This window comes from Xyrauchen texanus, chromosome 20 (genome assembly GCF_025860055.1).
Source record: "Xyrauchen texanus isolate HMW12.3.18 chromosome 20, RBS_HiC_50CHRs, whole genome shotgun sequence".
Classification (NCBI taxonomy): domain Eukaryota; kingdom Metazoa; phylum Chordata; class Actinopteri; order Cypriniformes; family Catostomidae; genus Xyrauchen; species Xyrauchen texanus.
In genome coordinates this window covers 10,321,213-10,339,334 of record NC_068295.1, presented here as the reverse complement: position 1 = coordinate 10,339,334, position 18,122 = coordinate 10,321,213, and positions in this window count along the sequence as shown.

Sequence of the window (18,122 nt, the reverse complement as noted above, 5' to 3'; positions counted from 1 at the left end):
CCATCTGAATGGAAGGAGCGAGTAACATCCAAGCTCAACCAAATGCCTGAATTGTTTTCTTACCACGACCTTGATTTCGGCTGTACGAACCAAGTAAAACACCATATCAAGCTCCACTATGAAACCTCTTTCAAGCTTCGAGCTAGGCCTATCCATCCCCGCGATATTGAAGCTGTTCGAAGCCATTTGCGGGATCTGCTTGAAGCTGACATCATCCGGGAGTCAGAGTCACCATTTGCTTCTCCAATTGTGGTGGTTCGGAAGCGGAATGGCGATGTTAGGTTGTGCATTGATTATCGTAAATTAAATTTACAAACAGTGAAAGACGCCTATGCCCTGCTGAACCTTGAAGAGTCGTTTTCAGCATTAACGGGTTCCAGATGGTTCACGGTTCTGGATCTAAAGTCTGGATATTATCAGATTCAAATGAGTGAAGCCGATAAGGCTAAAACCGCATTTGTCACACCGCTGGGTTTCTGGGAATGGAATCGGATGCCGCAAGGCATTACGAATGCTCCAAGTACATTCCAGAGACTTATGGAGAAGTGTATGGGGGATTTAAATCTCAAGGAAGCTCTTGTATTCTTAGATGACATCATTATCTTCTCTGACACATTAGAGGAACATGAGAAGCGTTTGCTCAAAGTACTTACCCGTCTGAAGGAATTCGGCTTAAAGCTGTCCCCTGAAAAATGCAAATTTTTCCAGTCCAGTGTACGTTACCTTTACGTTACCGTAAGGGCGTTGAAACGGATCCTGAAAAAATATCCGCCCTCAAATCCTGGCCAGTCCCCCGAAATCTTAAAGAGCTACGGTCCTTCTTAGGGTTTGCAGGATACTATCGGAGGTTCATCAAGGATTATGCCACCATAGTAAAACCTCTCAATGGCCTTACTAGAGGCTATGCACCCATCTGTCGGTCTATCAAAGATAAAAGTCCTGCTGGAAAGTTCCTGGACCCGAAGCAGTTCTTTGGGGAGAGATGGACGTCTGACTGTCAAGCTGCTTTTGACACAGTAATTTCTAAGCTAACCTCTGCTCCTGTTCTTGGGTTCGCCAATCCGAAGTTGTTAAAAGTATTCTTTTAAGATGCAGTACCGCGCTGGCAAACACAACTTTGATGCCGATGCTCTGTCCAGACGTTACCATGGAGAAGTGCCAAATAAGGCTACAAGCTGTGAAGAATGGGAACTTGTGAATCGCCTAGCGGGGCAACTGTGTGACCCCGGTGAAGCTGCAGAAATCTCCCCCGACATTGTGGTTGCTATTTGTCAGAGCAGTCTTGTCAGATCATGCTGTCCTGCTGACTACACTCAGCTTGATGTGACCTTAGTGGAGTCTCTTTCTGTCCATACTAATATTATTCCTGACTGTTTTGCCAAGGAAGAGTCGCATGGCCTTCCTGTTATTTCTCCTCTGACACACGCTGACCTGAAAGAGGAGCAGCGTGCCGACCCAGCAATTAGAGAAATCATCTACCAGCTTGAGACAGGAGAAAAGGTTTCTTCCACTGTGCGAGAGGAACATCCTGAGCTCCCATTGTTGTTACGGGAGTGGAATCGGTTGGAGCTGGAAGATGGAGTTTTATACCGGAGAAGACAGGACGAAGATAAACTTGTCCTTCAGCTTGTTCTGCCCCCAGTGTTGCGTTCTACTGTCCTGAAGAGTCTCCATAGTGATATGGGGCACATGGGCACAGAGCGAACCCTGGACTTTGTGCGGCAGCGGTTCTTCTGGCCAAAAATGGCCGCTAATGTTGAGAACTTCATCAAAACCTGTGGTCGGTGTATAAGACGTAAGGCTCTTCCCGAAAGGGCAGCTCCTTTAGTAAATATTCAAACCAGTCGTCCTTTGGAACTAGTATGTATGGATATTCTAACTCTTGAGCCGGACAGCAGCAACACCAAGAACATCTTGGTACTTACTGATCACTTCACCAAATTTGCAGTCGCTATTCCAACTGCAAACCAGAAGGCCAAAACTGTGGCAAAGAGTCTGTGGAACGACTTCATGGTTTGCTATGGCATTCCAGAACGCCTACATTCTGACCAAGGGCCAGACTTTGAGTCTAAGCTGATTAAAGAGCTCTGCGATGTAGCCGGCATCAAGAAAACTTGGACCACGCCATACCATCCCAGGGGCAACCCTGTCGAGCGCTTTAACCGGACGCTGTTAAACATGCTGGGAACTCTCGAGAGTAAGCAGAAAGCTAAGTGGAAGGAATACGTTAAACCTCTTGTTCATGCGTATAATTGCACACGGAATGAAGTAACGGGGTTCACACCTTATGAACTCCTGTTTGGTCGATTGCCACGGCTCCCGGTTGACTTAGCTTTCGGGTTGCCAGTCCGTGACTCTCCATCTCCCTCGCACTCCCAGTATGTGAGGGATTTGAGATCACGTCTCGAGGAGAGCTACAAGCTTACATGCCAGAATGCTCAGAAGTCAGCTAAAAGGAACAAAAATCGGTTCGATCAACGTGTAAAACCTGCAAGCTTGGATGTTGGTGACCGAGTACTGGTTCGGAATGTCAGAATCCGAGGGAAACACAAGCTCGAAGACAAGTGGGAACAAGAGGTGTATGTGGTTGTGAAACGTGCCGGGGATCTTCCAGTTTACATTGTGAGACCAGAGACCGGGGGGGGACCTAATCGCACACTCCATTGTGATCTGCTCTTACCCTGTAGTTTCCTATCGGTTTCTGCTACGGAGGATTTTCCAGAAGATTTTCCTGTTCAAAAACTCCATACTCGCAGCCAGAGTCGCAACTGCACTGACCAGGTTGATATTTTTGAGGATGAGGATACAGAGGATGCTGAACTTACCATCCTTGGGAGTTTTCCACAGTTCCCAATGAAGTTCAGTGTGGAAAGAGCGAATGGATGTGAACATGAACCAACGACCGGTGACATTGTGGGGTTGACATTGCCAACAGCCCCAAGTGACGCTGATTCTGTTCCATCTTTTCCACAAAGCCCTGCATTAAGACCTTCAATTGCAACCTCATTTGAAGACCACTTACCTGAAGTTGAAGAGTCCTGGCCAATCTCTGGTGAAGATTCATCCATGTCCAGATGCGAGGTAGAAACTCCTGTGGAAGAGACTGAAGTGGAAGAACCTGGAAATCCTCTACTTGAACCAATAACCGAACATGTTACAGGAGAGCTGGAGCTACCTGTGGGAGGAGAATTGGAATTTCCTGTGGAAGAAATAACTATCACTGTGCCTGAAGCTGAAGTGCTTCTGGAGCCTGAGGTTGAAACTCGTGAGCCGGTCCAATCTGAGTCATCTGTGGGTCCTATTGTTCATAGTTCTGTTACTGTCCCCAGTGATATATTGGGATCTGATGTAGTACCCAGACGTTCAGGGCGGCAGCGTCAACCCCTTCAACGCCTTCAATATGCAGTATTGGGCAACCCATTAATTTCAGTCGTTCAAACTCTTTTTCATAGCTTGTCTAATGTTTATACAGAGGCCCTTAGTTAAAACGTTGCAGCAGACTCTGTTCCTAAATTGTAATACTTCTGCAGTTCCTATGCAACGGGGACGTGCATGATTTGAGGGGGGAGGGTGTAACCCAGGTGTTTTCTGCCCTTGTTCACTTCTCGCGGCTCCGCACTGTGTTCGCGTTGTCGCGAGACTCTGTGACAGTATCGCGAGACTTGACACACAGTTGCGTCATTTTCCTTTAAATGTGGCCGCGCGCTGGTGTTTGGTGTGTGTGTGTGGGAGCCGGTGTGTTGAGCTGCTGCAGGTAGGCGTTTAGCCCTGTAAACCTTTTATTCATTAGACTGCCGGTTTAACTGTTATACCCGGCAACTTTTTAGATGCCTCTACCATTCCATTGACTGCTGTTTGAGTGACGTAATGATACGGGAACTGGTGAGTGTCTTTGTTTGTATTATATGGCGCTGATAGTGTATTGTATATGGATTTGTTAGCCGGTGCTGGCGCTGGCTGTATTTGTTTGAACTGTAATGAATCTGACTATATACTGTGCTTATTTATATGAACAATGTATTAATTAATCGTAATCTTAATGTTGATGTTGAATTATGAAGTTGTCATCCACTTTGATTCTGAGATGTATTTTGAAGCTATTATTGATAATATTGTCTATTTATGAGAGTACTCTTGCTGATTGTTAAATTATTTATATTGCTATATGCAGTATTTAAATTGAATCATGTATATGATGAAGTGAATGAACTGAGATTGATTATGATAATATGATGACTTTATGGTATTATGATTATGGTGATATAGTTGTGATGCTTAGAACCAGTGTTAATTATTAATTGGTCCTGTTTTGTACAGGCCAGGTTCTGTACATGGATGGCGAGCCACTAGGCCCAAAACTGATGCTTTGGAGTGCATGCATCTGCCGGTGTGGTAGGAGGCGCTGCAGCTGCTTCATTAGATACACCTGCACACACCTTCAGACATATTCACACCTGCACACATTCATGTTTATTTCATGGACTATTCCATCATGGACTCATTGGACTTTGCCTGTTAAGAGTTGTGTGTCGTGAACTGCTGCGGCTTCAAGCACTGATTATCGAATTAATTCTGAAATTGTTGTATGTTCATCAATAACTTTGAACTGAATATTATCTATGTGCACGTGTAAATATTGTAAATGTTTGTTGTCTTATCTGTCTAATACAATTCACAATTGCACTGCAGCCTTGAGTCTGTGTTCATTGAACTTCACCTTTTCCTCCTTGAGCTGAACTAAGATCTTCTGATACTGGTCCATTATTTTTACATACAATTGCAGCAATTATATATGCTACACACATCCAGGGCACGAAGCTCCCGTTCCACCACATCCCAAAGATGCTCTATTGGGTTGAGATCTGGTGACTGTGGGGGCCATTTTAGTACAGTGAACTCATTGTCATGTTCAAGAAACCAATTTGAAATGATTCGAGCTTTGTGACATGGTGCATTATCCTGCTGGAAGTAGCCATCAGAGGATGGGTACATGGTGGCCATAAAGGGATGGACATGGTCAGAAACAATGCTCAGGTAGGCCGTGGCATTTAAACGATGCCCAATTGGCACTAAGGGGCCTAAAGTGTGCCAAGAAAACATCCCCCACACCATTACACCACCACCACCAATCTGAACAGTGGTAACAAGGCATGATGGATCCATGTTCTCATTCTGTTTACGCCAAATTCTGACTCTACCATCTAAATGTCTCAACAGAAATGGAGACTCATCAGATCAGGCAACATTTTTCAAGTCTTCAACTGTCCAATTTTGGTGAGCTCTTGCAAATTGTAGCCTCTTTTTCCTATTTGTAGTGGAGATGAGTGGTACCCGGTGGGGTCTTCTGCTGTTGTAGCCCATCCGCCTCAAGGTTGTGCATGTTGTGGCTTCACAAATGCTTTGCTGCATACCTTGGTTGTAACAAGTGGTTATTTCAGGCAAAGTTGCTCTTCTATCAGCTTGAATCAGTCGGCCCATTCTCCTCTGACCTCTAGCATCAACAAGGCATTTACGCCCACAGGACTGCCGCATACTGGATGTTTTTCCCTTTTCACACCATTCTTTGTAAACCCTAGAAATGGTTGTGCGTGAAAATCCCAGTAACTGAGCAGATTGTGAAATACTCAGACCGGCCCGTCTGGCACCAACAACCATGCCACGCTCAAAATTGCTTAAATCACCTTTCTTTCCCATTCTGACATTCAGTTTGGAGTTCAGGAGATTGTCTTGACCAGGACCACACCCCTAAATGCATTGAAGCAACTGCCATGTGATTGGTTGTTTAGATAATTGCATTAATGAGAAACTGAACAGGTGTTCCTAATAATCCTTTAGGTGAATGTACAACCGCTCAGCTCTGAAGAAAAAATCAGAATTAGTGGTTGTTAGTGGTTGCTGAATTAGTGGTTGCTCCTTTTGGCATGCAAATTCCACTCGCAAATTCTCATTGGCCTTTTCTCAAAGATCAGAGGTGTTTGGGGCTCCCAAGAGCGACCCCTCATGTCACAACATCGAGTGAGTGACAGAAGGGGAACTAGATATCCCCACATATATGTCAAACTACACTGTGTTAATGTTTGACAGTTAAAACATTGCCAACCTTAAAAACAAGTTAAATTTGATCAGTGGCTAAACGTGTTCAAACTTTTCCCTCGTACCTGAATGAACGGCTCCTTTCCAGAATAAAATGAAAGATACAGAAAATCACCATATAACAGTTCTTGTATAGTGACAGGGCAGAAAGTGTTGGAAAAGCTAGAGAGGAAAGGACACCAGCGGCAGTTTATGAGAGCTGCTGTGCTCATAATGCTGTGCCCTGCAGGCTTCTGTCGTGCCGCGCACAGCGCGTTTTAGTTTATAAACAGATTTAGCGCTTATAACTTTCTTCTTCCCAAACATTCTGAAATATTATGTCTTTTTTTGTACTTTGTAATTGTGGTGAAAAATTATTATTGAAGTTGAATACTTTTAATTTTTAATCAACTCAAGTAAAAATAAAAGTAAAAGTACTATTATTTGTTTACTCTTAAAAAAGTAGAAAAATTTGAAAAACATACTGAAGTACTATAACAAGAGTAGTTGTAATTTGTTACTTTCCACCTCTGGTTTCAACACAGTACACAAACCCAGGTCTATGATGCTGCAGACCAATGCACATTCAGTTGGCAAAATACTTGAACTGATGCAAAAATGTCTGTTCATATCAGGTAACCAGAAAATTTGGTAACAACATGTCAACTTCCCAAGTGATCAGTTGATCAACTGAACTGGAACTACAAACCCCCACCCTACCCCCTATGGAATGGGAACTTCACTCCATGGACTCTGTCCCCCACCCCCCATATTCTGCCCTGCATACAGCGGAAGAATTAAGGACTTCAGGTTAGCAACTAGAGATTGGGGATCAGAATTGTACAGAATATCACAATTCTCATTACAATTCCACTCAACCATTCTGTTCCTTAATTACTCCATTAACGATGGTTCCTTGACGTTTCGTTTTGATGATTTTTGAAGATGCCCCCGCAACAATAATGAATCATAACTATAACCTGCACCTTAGTTCCTAATTTAACCCTGACACTAAATGCACTGAATTAGCACTGCATTGTCAGTTTTAAAATTAATTTGTTGTCATTTGTTTCATCTCAAGCATGCCACCTTTCTATATAACATTAAGCTCATTATACTGTAGATTGCACATTAAAGGAATGCTCCAGGTTCAATTTATAAAATTGGATAAAATGTTGCACGGAAAAGGTTATGTGATTTTATCACACAAAAACCATGTTAACGTGCATATTGTTTAAGTCTTGTGGTTATACTTTTGAAACAGTGAGTATTTTTACATTTACGGATTTTATAAAAGAGGGACAGGTCAAAATACATTTTTGTGGTAATTAACATTATGCCACAAATATTTCTGCTTAACTTCCCGGAATATTTAACCCGGAAAATTCCTTTAATGACCAATCTTATTATTAAAGTGAATTTGTCTGAGACAATTAACATTGTGATTTACCAGTGGTGGGTAGATTACTTCAGAAATGTAATCTGGTACTGATTATAAATTACATAACTAAAATTGTTAACATTAAAGTACATTTTTCAATTTCACTTTTTGGTAATCTAATCTGATTACTTTTAGTTTTCTTCTTGCATGTTTTGATGAAAATCAATTTTAATGGCATTAAGAAACAATTTTAACAATGTAATTGATATGTAATCATGTAAACCTTTATACATAATTAATATGATTAAGGACATTTAAAATTTAATTTAATCTGATGAAAAGTGCTTGATTTTTATAATATTATTTTATTATCCAGATTACAGGTAGTCCATCACTACCCAACACTGTCTATTAACACCTGCATTACGCTGTGCATTTTGCGTTTAACAATAACTGTGTGGGCACATTTGCACAGTTTAATTTGCATATCTGATTTGCATAATTCCTTTACTAAATCAGGTGCTACAACAACCCAGACAGTGCTTGAAAATAAACTATGCTATCAGTGGGCACAAATCCTTCTTAGTGAACTCCCACCTAAATGTTTGGAAGTTAAAAACGTTTTTGAATAGTCACGCAATTATTGATCATTCATTTCTGTCACTTCCGAGTACTTGAGTACTCATGGCCATCCCTAGAAGCTGCACAGTATAACATAAATACACATTATATAGCTCCACAGCATTGTAGTATTCACTACAACTGCTGTCTTTGAATAAATGTGATCACTGCGGAGACTTCAATTTGCATACAAATGTGCAAAAATGTAAAGTAAGAGCAATCTGTGCACTGAAATACACCCAGCTTGGAAAAAGAGTAGATGATCTGGCCTCAACAACCATAATAATCTCAGGAGAAAAGGTTTCAAATGACAGATGAGTGTGCTTCACTGTGATTAAAGAGATTGTGCAGATACCTCTTTTCAGCCCCATTTCTATGCATTGATCAAACAGTACTCGTATTCTTTTGATGAAAACCTGCAGCCATAATTTAATGAAAACATTTGGAACTTGTACTCTGATCTGTCTCTGCAAAGATAGTAAAAAACATAGGGAAGCAAAGAAAATGGAAAAATCATTGTCAGGTTAAGCCACAGTTTAACAAGTTAGAAAGTACAATTCAAGCTGTCAAAAGATTCAAATCAGTATGTGATTCGATCCGCAATAATTTTCTACCATGTTGAAGACATCAATAGACAAATACTGCAGGGCAAATGTGGCAGAACAAGACTAATAGGTCATACATATCCAGAGAGCCACTGTTCCTCCTACAGTAATGTAAAATATTATGGCACATTTGAAGGTAAGATGAGCGTGAAGTTTTCCAATTCAAAAGTGATGGTTAGATATGAATTTCAAATAATTGTAAATGGATACAAGTGAACATGACTGTGTCTTAACTAACATTTATCCTATATAAACAATAAAGTTAGTTCCCCATCTATCACTCACTCGATGTTGTGTCGATGTAGTGACACTAGAGGTCGCTCTTGGGAGCCCCAAACACCTCTGATCTTTGAGAAAAGGCCAATGGGAATTGGCGGGTGGAATTTGCATGCAACTCCCCCGGACATACAGGAACAAAAGGAGCTGGCTCGCAACCACTCATTCAGATCGGATTTTCTTCGGAGCAGAGCAGCGATTTCCACTGTCATTCCATTCACCTCTCAGACGAGAAGTGTATGCTTTTGTATATATGGAGCATTTCAGATGATGAAGAGATGAAGAAGGGGTTCTACAGCCCCTAATTCATCATTCCAAAGAAAGGCAGTGGGTTGCCGCCAATCTTGGTCCTTCGAGTGCTGAACCGGGCCCTGCACAGACTCCCATTCAAGATGCTGACTCAAAAGCACATTCTGTCATGCATCCGGCATCCAGATTGGTTTGTGGGGGTAGACCTTAAGGATGCATACTTCCATGTCTCGGTTTTATCTCGGCACAGACTCTTTCTGCAGTTTGCTTTCGAGCACCAGGCATATCAGTACAAGATACTCCCCTTCGGTCTTTCCATGTCACCTCACGTCTTCACGAAAGTCACAGATGCAGCCCTTACCCGCTAAGAGAAGTGGGCGTTCGCATCCTCAGTTATCTCGATGACTGGCTGAATCTAGTTCACTCTCGAGACCTGTTGTGTGCGCACAGGGACATTGTGCTCAGGCACCTCAGCCAGTTGGGGCTTCGAGTCAACTGGGAAAAAAGCAAGCTCTCCCCGATTCAGAGCATCTCTTTTCTCGGACGAGTGTAGTCGGTGCTGAACTGCCTAAAGTCATTCAGGCAGAGAACAGCAGTCCCAGAGAAAGAGTTTCAAGAGGTGCAAATGGCGCCCTTGGAGGTGGCGATGCAGCTTAGGTTGATGCATATGAGACCGCTCCAGCACTGGCTTCAGACTCGAGTCCCGAGATGGACATGGCACCATGGCACACATTGTGTGGCCATCATGCCGATCTTCCTCCACATGTTCTGCCCTTGGACAGACCTTGCATTTCTGCGGGCAAGGGTGCCCTTAGAGCAAGTGTCCAGGTGTGTCGTTGTTATTACAGACCACCTGCTATTACAGTTAGGCTGGGGCGGCATGTGCAACGGGCACGCAGCCGCAGGATCCTGGACAGGGCCACGACTGCGTTGGCATATCAACTGCCTCAAGTTGCTGCCGGTATTGCTAAAATGTACGTTTTTTCTTTATTTTTCTGATTTGACATTACCTCAGGGTGTAAATAAAAAAAACTGTTTTTTCTTCTTTCTGTTTTGCTTCCAATCTATTTTGTTTTGTTTCCAACTGAGTCAAATGATGTTGATACAACAAAGAAATCAAAAGTTATAGCATTACAAAAATAATTTAACCAAGTGTCCAAAAACCTCTCCAAACAAATAAAACATAATTGTACATAAGAACTATGTAATTACACATGCAAACACCACAGTGACTTAAGGTTTGCTATTACAACTGGTTGGAGCAATCCAAACCCAATTTGAATGGTTTAGCATTCCATAATGCTATAGCATTAAAGATGATGTCATCTGATCCAGGAAAGCTAACGTGTTTGTAGCCAGATAGCAAGAAGCCAGAAGCTGTGTGCATATTGTACTTTGTGTGGGCTATCTAATGATCTATGCGTCCAAGTACTTTGAGTGTGGGCTCGTTTTAAAGATAATCGCCACCCCTTAGTAAAAATATGTGATAATCTATATTCTGTGTATGTTTCATGAAGTTATAAGTGAAAACATGGCCTATGAGCAACACCTGTTCACATGCAAAATATATGTCAAAGACATATACTTAGCTATTACTTGCTATATTATTGTCTGTAAGTTTAACAAATAGGCTGATTGTATTCTACTCTCTGAGAGCTTTCCAACAGCATTTGACACATGCTATTGGATGAGGTAGATGTTTTTACCAATTAAAATAGTATGTACAGTGAATTTGTTTTTATAAATTATCTAAAAAAAAATCAGAACACTTATGATTTGTCTGCAAATTACAAAGTTTTGGTCATACCTACAAGCATTGTAAAGTACAGCTTTAAAGCTTTAAAATTATACCTATTTTGTGTTGGTCAAGACTGTAGTTATTCATATTTTGATATTTGTCACTGGCAGATCCATCCAAGCTTAAATTTCCTCCCCAGTCCTAAAAGACCATCTACTGTATTGAGACTAAGCTCCAAAAAGTCTTTCAATACATTAAAACATTTCTATTGAATTGGTGAATAGCCAATGCCCTTTTACTTTTATAAGTTATATCTTGTCTTTTGTCATCTCCATGTATTCTTATAATATTAATACATTTACTATTTTCCTTTTACGATAAGATGCAAGTAGTATGTATGTCATCTGAGGGGTAACTGAGGGTCTGGCCCCATGCCAGGAATACATTAACAGTGATTATTTATTTAGCCCTGCTCCTGGAGGATATGCATATATATTGTTCGGCATTTATTCACAAAAATATATATATTTGTTATAATTAATACATAATTAATTAACTTGTTATGAAGGTAAGTGAGGACCCAAAAGTCTTTAATGAAGCTCAGAAAATAACGTCAACACAAAGTCTTCTCCTTGAGAGGAATACAAACAAAAGCACCCCGCAGAGAGGGCGATAACAAAATGGCAAAACAAATGCTTCCTTCGAGCTGTAGTTAGTCCACGGGTAGCTGAAGAGTACCACTCTCTCGTGGCATCAGGTAACTGGGCACAGAGATAGGGAATGGCCTTTACCGGTGAACAGTTTAGTGACGGCGGATGCCAACAGGACAGGACTCTGGACAGAGACACACAGGGCTGTAGTTGCTTCTAGAGATAGTAACACAGAGTGAGAATCCGACAGAGAATGTAGTGAGAGCGATGAGAGAAATAGAGAGCTAATCAGAGGAAAGAGGGAACAGGTGGATTAATGAGGAACTCAGGGAAGATGAGAAACAGCTGGGAGCGGAGGAAAGGAGAGGGAAAGTAACATAGAACGACCAACAGAGGGAGACAGAGTAGAGGGAAAGAACAGAAGTGAGACATAACATGACAGTACCCCTCCCTCATCGAGCGCCTCCTGGCGCTTCCAAGGAGGAGACCTGGCGGCGACGGAGGAAATCATCGATAAGCGAACGGACCAACACGTCCCGAAAGGGAACCCAACTTCTATCCTCGGGTCCGTACCCCTCCCAATCAACCAGAAACTGATGACCACGAATCTTGCGGACCCTATAGATAGGAGCGCCTTCAACACGAACGGGAAGAGAGGGGGGACGAGTGGAAGCGCGAATAGCGGGCTTAACACAGGAGACGTGAAAAACTGGGTGGACACGGCGCAGATAGCGGGGGAGAAGAAGTCGCACCGCGGCGGGGCTAATAACCTGCGAGATGCGGAACGGACCGATGAAGCGCGGAGTTAACTTACGCGAGACAGATTTAAAGGGAAGGTTAAGGGTGGAAAGCCATACCCTCTGGCCACGACAATATCTGGGGCTCTTAGTTCTACGCTTGTTAGCCGCCCTCACAGTCTGTTCCCTATAACGGCAGAGAGCTGATCTAACACCCCTCCAGGTGCGCTCGCAACGTTGGACAAAAGCTTGAGTGGACGGGACGCTGGAGTCGGCAATTTGCGATGAGAACAGCGGAGGTTGGTACCCGAGGCTGCTCTGAAAAGGAGACAGGCCGGTAGCAGACGACGGAAGCGAGTTATGGGCGTATTCAGCCCAGGGAAGGTGTTCGGACAAGGACGCGGGGTTACGGAAAGATAGGCTGCGCAAGATGCGGCCGACAGTCTGATTGGCCCGTTCGGCTTGACCGTTAGATTGAGGGTGGAAGCCGGACGAGAGACTGACGGAAGACCCAATTAGCTGACAAAACTCCTTCCAAAACTGGGACGTAAATTGCGGACCTCTGTCCGAAACAATATCAGAGGGGAGGCCATGAATCTTGAAAATATTCTCGATGACTATTTGCGCCGTCTCTCTGGCAGAAGGGAGCTTAGCGAGGGAATAAAATGGGCCGCTTTAGAAAATCGATCGACGACAGTGAGAATGACAGTATTGCCCGCCGACGCAGGGAGTCCGGTAATGAAATCTAAGGCGATGTGTGACCACGGTCGAGAGGGGATGGGAAGTGGTCTGAGAAGTCCGGCCGGAGGGGAGTTCCCGGATTTAGTCTGCACGCAGACAGAACAAGCCGCCACGAAACGACACATGTCACGTTCCCGAGTGGGCCACCAAAAACGCTGGCGAATGGAAGCGAGCGTGCCCCGAACGCCGGGGTGACCAGCCAATTTGGCCGAGTGAGCCCACTGAAGAATGGCCAGGCGGGTGGGAGTTGGAACGAAGAGGAGGTGTCTAGGACAGGTGCGCGGCGAGGGAGTGAGAGCGAGCGCTCGTTTAACATGTCTCTCTATTCCCCAGACAGTTGACCTAACGATACGGGCCATAGGGAGAATCCCCACGGGGTCCGTGGAGACTTCGGGGGAATAGAGACGTGACAGGGCATCGGACTTAGTGTTCTTGGAACCAGGGCGGTAGGAAATAACGAAATCGAACCGGGCGAAAAACAGAGCCCAACGAGCCTGGCGCGCGTTGAGTCGTTTGGCGGAGCGAATGTATTCCAGGTTCCGGTGGTCAGTCCAGACGACAAAAGGAACGGTCGCCCCCTCCAACCACTGTCACCACTCGCCTAGAGCTAGGCGGATGGCGAGCAGCTCGCGGTTACCCACGTCATAGTTACGTTCAGGCGGCGACAAGCGATGCGAAAAGTACGCGCACGGATGGACCTTGTTGTCCGAGGGAGAGCGTTGGGAGAGGATGGCACCCACGCCCACCTCTGACACGTCAACCTTGACCACGAACTGTTTGGACAAATCAGGCATAACAAGGATGGGCGCGGACGTGAAGCGGGTCTTGAGGAGATCAAAGGCCCCCTGGGCAGAACCGGACCATTTGAAGCATGACTTGACAGACGTAAGGGCAGTCAGGGGGGCAGCCACCTGACTGAAATTACGAATGAATCGTCGATAAAAGTTTGCGAAACCGAGAAAGCGCTGCAGCTCGACGCGCGACTTAGGAACGGGCCAGTCTAAAACGGCTTGGACCTTAGCAGAATCCATCTTAATGCTCTCTGCAGAAATGACAGAGCCGAGGAAATTAACGGAGGCGGCATGAAAGGTGCATTTCTCAGCTTTAACGTAAAGACGGTTCTCTAAAAGGCGCTGGAGGACGCGACGCACATGCTGGACATGAATCTGGAGAGACGGAGAGAAAATCAGGATGTCGTCGAGATAAACGAAAACAAAGATGTTTAGCATGTCTCTCAGGACGTCATTAATTAGTGCCTGAAAAACGGCAGGGGCGTTAACGAGGCCGAACGGGAGAACCCGATATTCAAAATGCCCTAACGGAGTGTTAAACGCAGTCTTCCACTCGTCCCCCTCCCTAATGCGCACAAGATGGTAAGCGTTACGCAGATCCAATTTGGTGAAAAATTTGGCTCCATGCAGGATCTCGAAAGCTGATGACATAAGAGGGAGCGGGTAATGATTCTTAACTGTTATGTCATTCAAGCCTCGATAATCAATGGAGGGACGTAAGGAACCGTCCTTCTTCTGCACAAAAAACCCCCTGCCCCGGCGGGAGAAGAGGAGGGGACAATAGTACCGGCCTCGAGAGCTACAGATAGATAATCCTCGAGAGCTTGGTGTTCGGGAGCCGACAGCGAGTAAAGTCTACCCCGGGTGGGGTGGTACCTGGACGAAGTTCGATACTACAATCATAAGAACGATGGGGGGGAGGGAAGTGGCCCGGGAACGACAGAACACCGTTCGCAGATCGTGATATTCCTCCGGTACTCCCGACAAATCACCAGGCTCCTCCTGAAAAACAGAGACAGAGGATACAGGGGAACAGCAAACATTAAACATTTAACATGACAAGAGACATTCCACGAAAGGACAGTATTCTTAGCCCAATTAATAGAGGGATTATGTTGAACTAACCAGGGATGGCCTAAAACAATAGGGGCGAAAGGGGACTGAAAAATAAAAAAAGAAATGGTCTCACTGTGATTACCGGAGACAGTGAGGGTAAGGGGTACCGTCTCACGCTGAATCTTAGGAAGGGAACTGCCGTCCAGGGCAAACGGGCGGTGGGCTGACATAAGTCCATGAGAGGGATACCATGTTCCCGAGCCCAGGTGTCGTCCATGAAGCAGCCCTCCGTGCCAGAGTCAACCAACGCCCTGCAGGTGGCAGCAGAGCCCGTCCAGCAGAGATGGACAGGAAGAGTGGTGCAAGATCTCGAAGGAGAGGCCAGAGTAGTAGCGCTCACCAGTAGCTGTTCTCTTACTGGCGAGCACTGGCCCTTTACCGGGCAGGAGGTCACGAAGTGTGCGGCAGAACCGCAGTAGAGGCAGAGACGGTGGGTGATTCTCCGCTCCTTCTCCTTAGCCGAAATGTGAATGCCCCCCAGTTGCATGGGCTCAGGAACCAAGGTGGTGGAGGAGGGTGGTAGTGCAGCGGAGAGGGGTGAAAATGAAAATGTAGCCTCCTGGTCGCGAGCTCGGTGACGGCGATCGAAACGCCTCTCTAGGCGAATGGCGAGCTCGATCACAGCATCCATGCGGGAGGGTACCTCTCGGAAAGAATCTCCTCCTTTACCTCCGTGCAGAGACCATCCAAAAACGCGCGAAAGCAGCCGGCTCGTTCCAGTCACAGGAGGCTGCGAGAGTACGGAACTCAATGGAGTAGTCGGTAATGGACCGCTTACCCTGACACAAAGATGACAGGACCCGGGATGCCTCCTCCCCAAAAACAGAGCGGTCAAAAACCCATATCATCTCCTCCTTGAAATCCTGATAACAGTTAGTACATACAGCTTTCACCTCCCAGATGGTAGTTCCCCACTCTCGAGCTCGTCCAGAAAGGAGAGATATTACGTAGGGCTCTGCTCTGGGAATAAGTAGTGGGCTGGAGAGAAAAAACTACATCACACTGGGTGAGAAACGCGCGGCACTCTGTGGGCTCACCAGCATAGCACAGCGGGTTATTGATCCTGGGTTCAGGAGGCACAGGAGTCTTGGAGGCGACCGATGAATCAAGGCGAAGAAGGTGTACCTGACCTGTGAGGTGGGTGACTCGAGCAGCCAGGGTCTCGACGGCATGTTGTGCAGCAGATAGCTCCATCTCGTGTCTGCCCAGCATCGCACCCTGGAACCTGACGGCAGTCCGTAAAGGATCCGGAGTCGCTGGGTCCATCTTGGTCGGATTCTTCTGTTATGAAGGTAAGTGAGGACCCAAAAGCGATGTATAAAAACTTTTATTCAGGCTATTCAGTCTTTAATGAAGCTCAGAAAATAACGTCAACACAAAGTCTTCTCCTTGAGAGGAATACAAACAAAAGCACCCCGCAGAGAGGGCGATAACAAAATGGCAAAACAAATGCTTCCTTCGAGCTGTAGTTAGTCCACGGGTAGCTGAAGAGTACCACTCTCTCGTGGCGTCAGGCAACTGGGCACAGAGATAGGGAATGGCCTTTACCGGTGAACAGTTTAGTGACGGTGGATGCCAACAGGACAGGACTCTGGACAGAGACACACAGTTGCTTCTAGAGATAGTAACACAGAGTGAGAATCCGACAGAGAATGTAGTGAGAGCGATGAGAGAAACAGAGAGCTAATCAGAGGAAAGAGGGAACAGGTGGATTAATGAGGAACTCAGGGAAGATGAGAAACAGCTGGGAGCGGAGGAAAGAGAGGGAAAGTAACATAGACCGACCAACAGAGGGAGACAGAGTAGAGGGAAAGAACAGAAGTGAGACATAACATGACATAACTATTCTATAACCATTTGATTCTATTTTAAATCAATCATTACTAATTGTATGAGAGAGAGAAAGAGAGAGAGATTTTATTATTTGCCATGTTTTTATATGGTTAATAAAAGAAACTATGGCATACAAAATATCTACCACATGTAATCATTTTAACTGGAACTTCGAGTTTATTTATGATTTTATTGCCACATTACTATATGTGACTATGTGCTGCATCTGGCCTTGAATGCTTTGTGTTTCTCCTCATTCTGTCCTGCTTTCCACAGATATGCAGGTGCCACCTTCCATCGAGATTAACCAGAAGGCATCCCAAACTAGAGGAAATAGCGCCTATCTGTTGCAATGTCTAAATCATTCAGTGTTTTGAATTGTTTTTGGTGCCCTCTAACATATGACATTGCCGTAGACAAAATCTTCAAAATATTTGAATTGCTCTCATTGTTACCTTCTTGATGTAGAGAAAGAGAAGTAGTCATAACTGATAGCTAACCCATGACATGTGCACATACGTTCTGTAAAACCAATGTTGGGAACTTGATTAATGTTATGGCTAACTAATTATTGTTTGCACGAAGGTGGAAACAGACCATATTTGTAAAGTACTAAAATGTTTGAAGAAAGTAACTTATCAGAATCTTAGAAAGTGCCATACTGTGACACATCTGATTCAATTTGCATATGACTATTATTGCTTGTGAAGATAATATTTGTGAATATATTTGTTTTTGAATGGTTATTTTTTTCCTTTCCTTTTTGTCTTGGGGTTCTTTCTCTTTTGGCTTCTTTTCTCCTTCTCCTGTCTTGAACTACTAGATACCATTGACTTGTGATGCTTATTGGATCTGTAGAGAACAAACAGTAAACTCTCTCTCGCTCAACTGATTGCAAACCTGATCTGAATTTTTATTCATCAATATTTATATTGGGGACCCAACTGTTATCCCCAACACTATGGCGATGTCTTACCATGAGTACATTTACATATATTGTAGATGCACACATTTACACAAAAACAATGCCTACAGTATTTGGTATAGTAACTTAATCTGCCCAGTCAAGGTGAAATAATAAGAAGGAAGTTGGATAGATACTATTATTCCTAAGCACCAGAAGATGAAGATACTATTAATACAGTTGGTATCTAGATGTTGGAGAAGAAGATTGCAAACTTTGTGGTATTCCTGGCTGTGTACAGTACCTGCTGCTCTGCATATGCTTTTGAAGAATCCCAACATTAGGGTTAAGCTATGGCCATTTTTTAAAGAGAGTGTGGAAAATTGTAATGTAAAACTAAATTAGGAA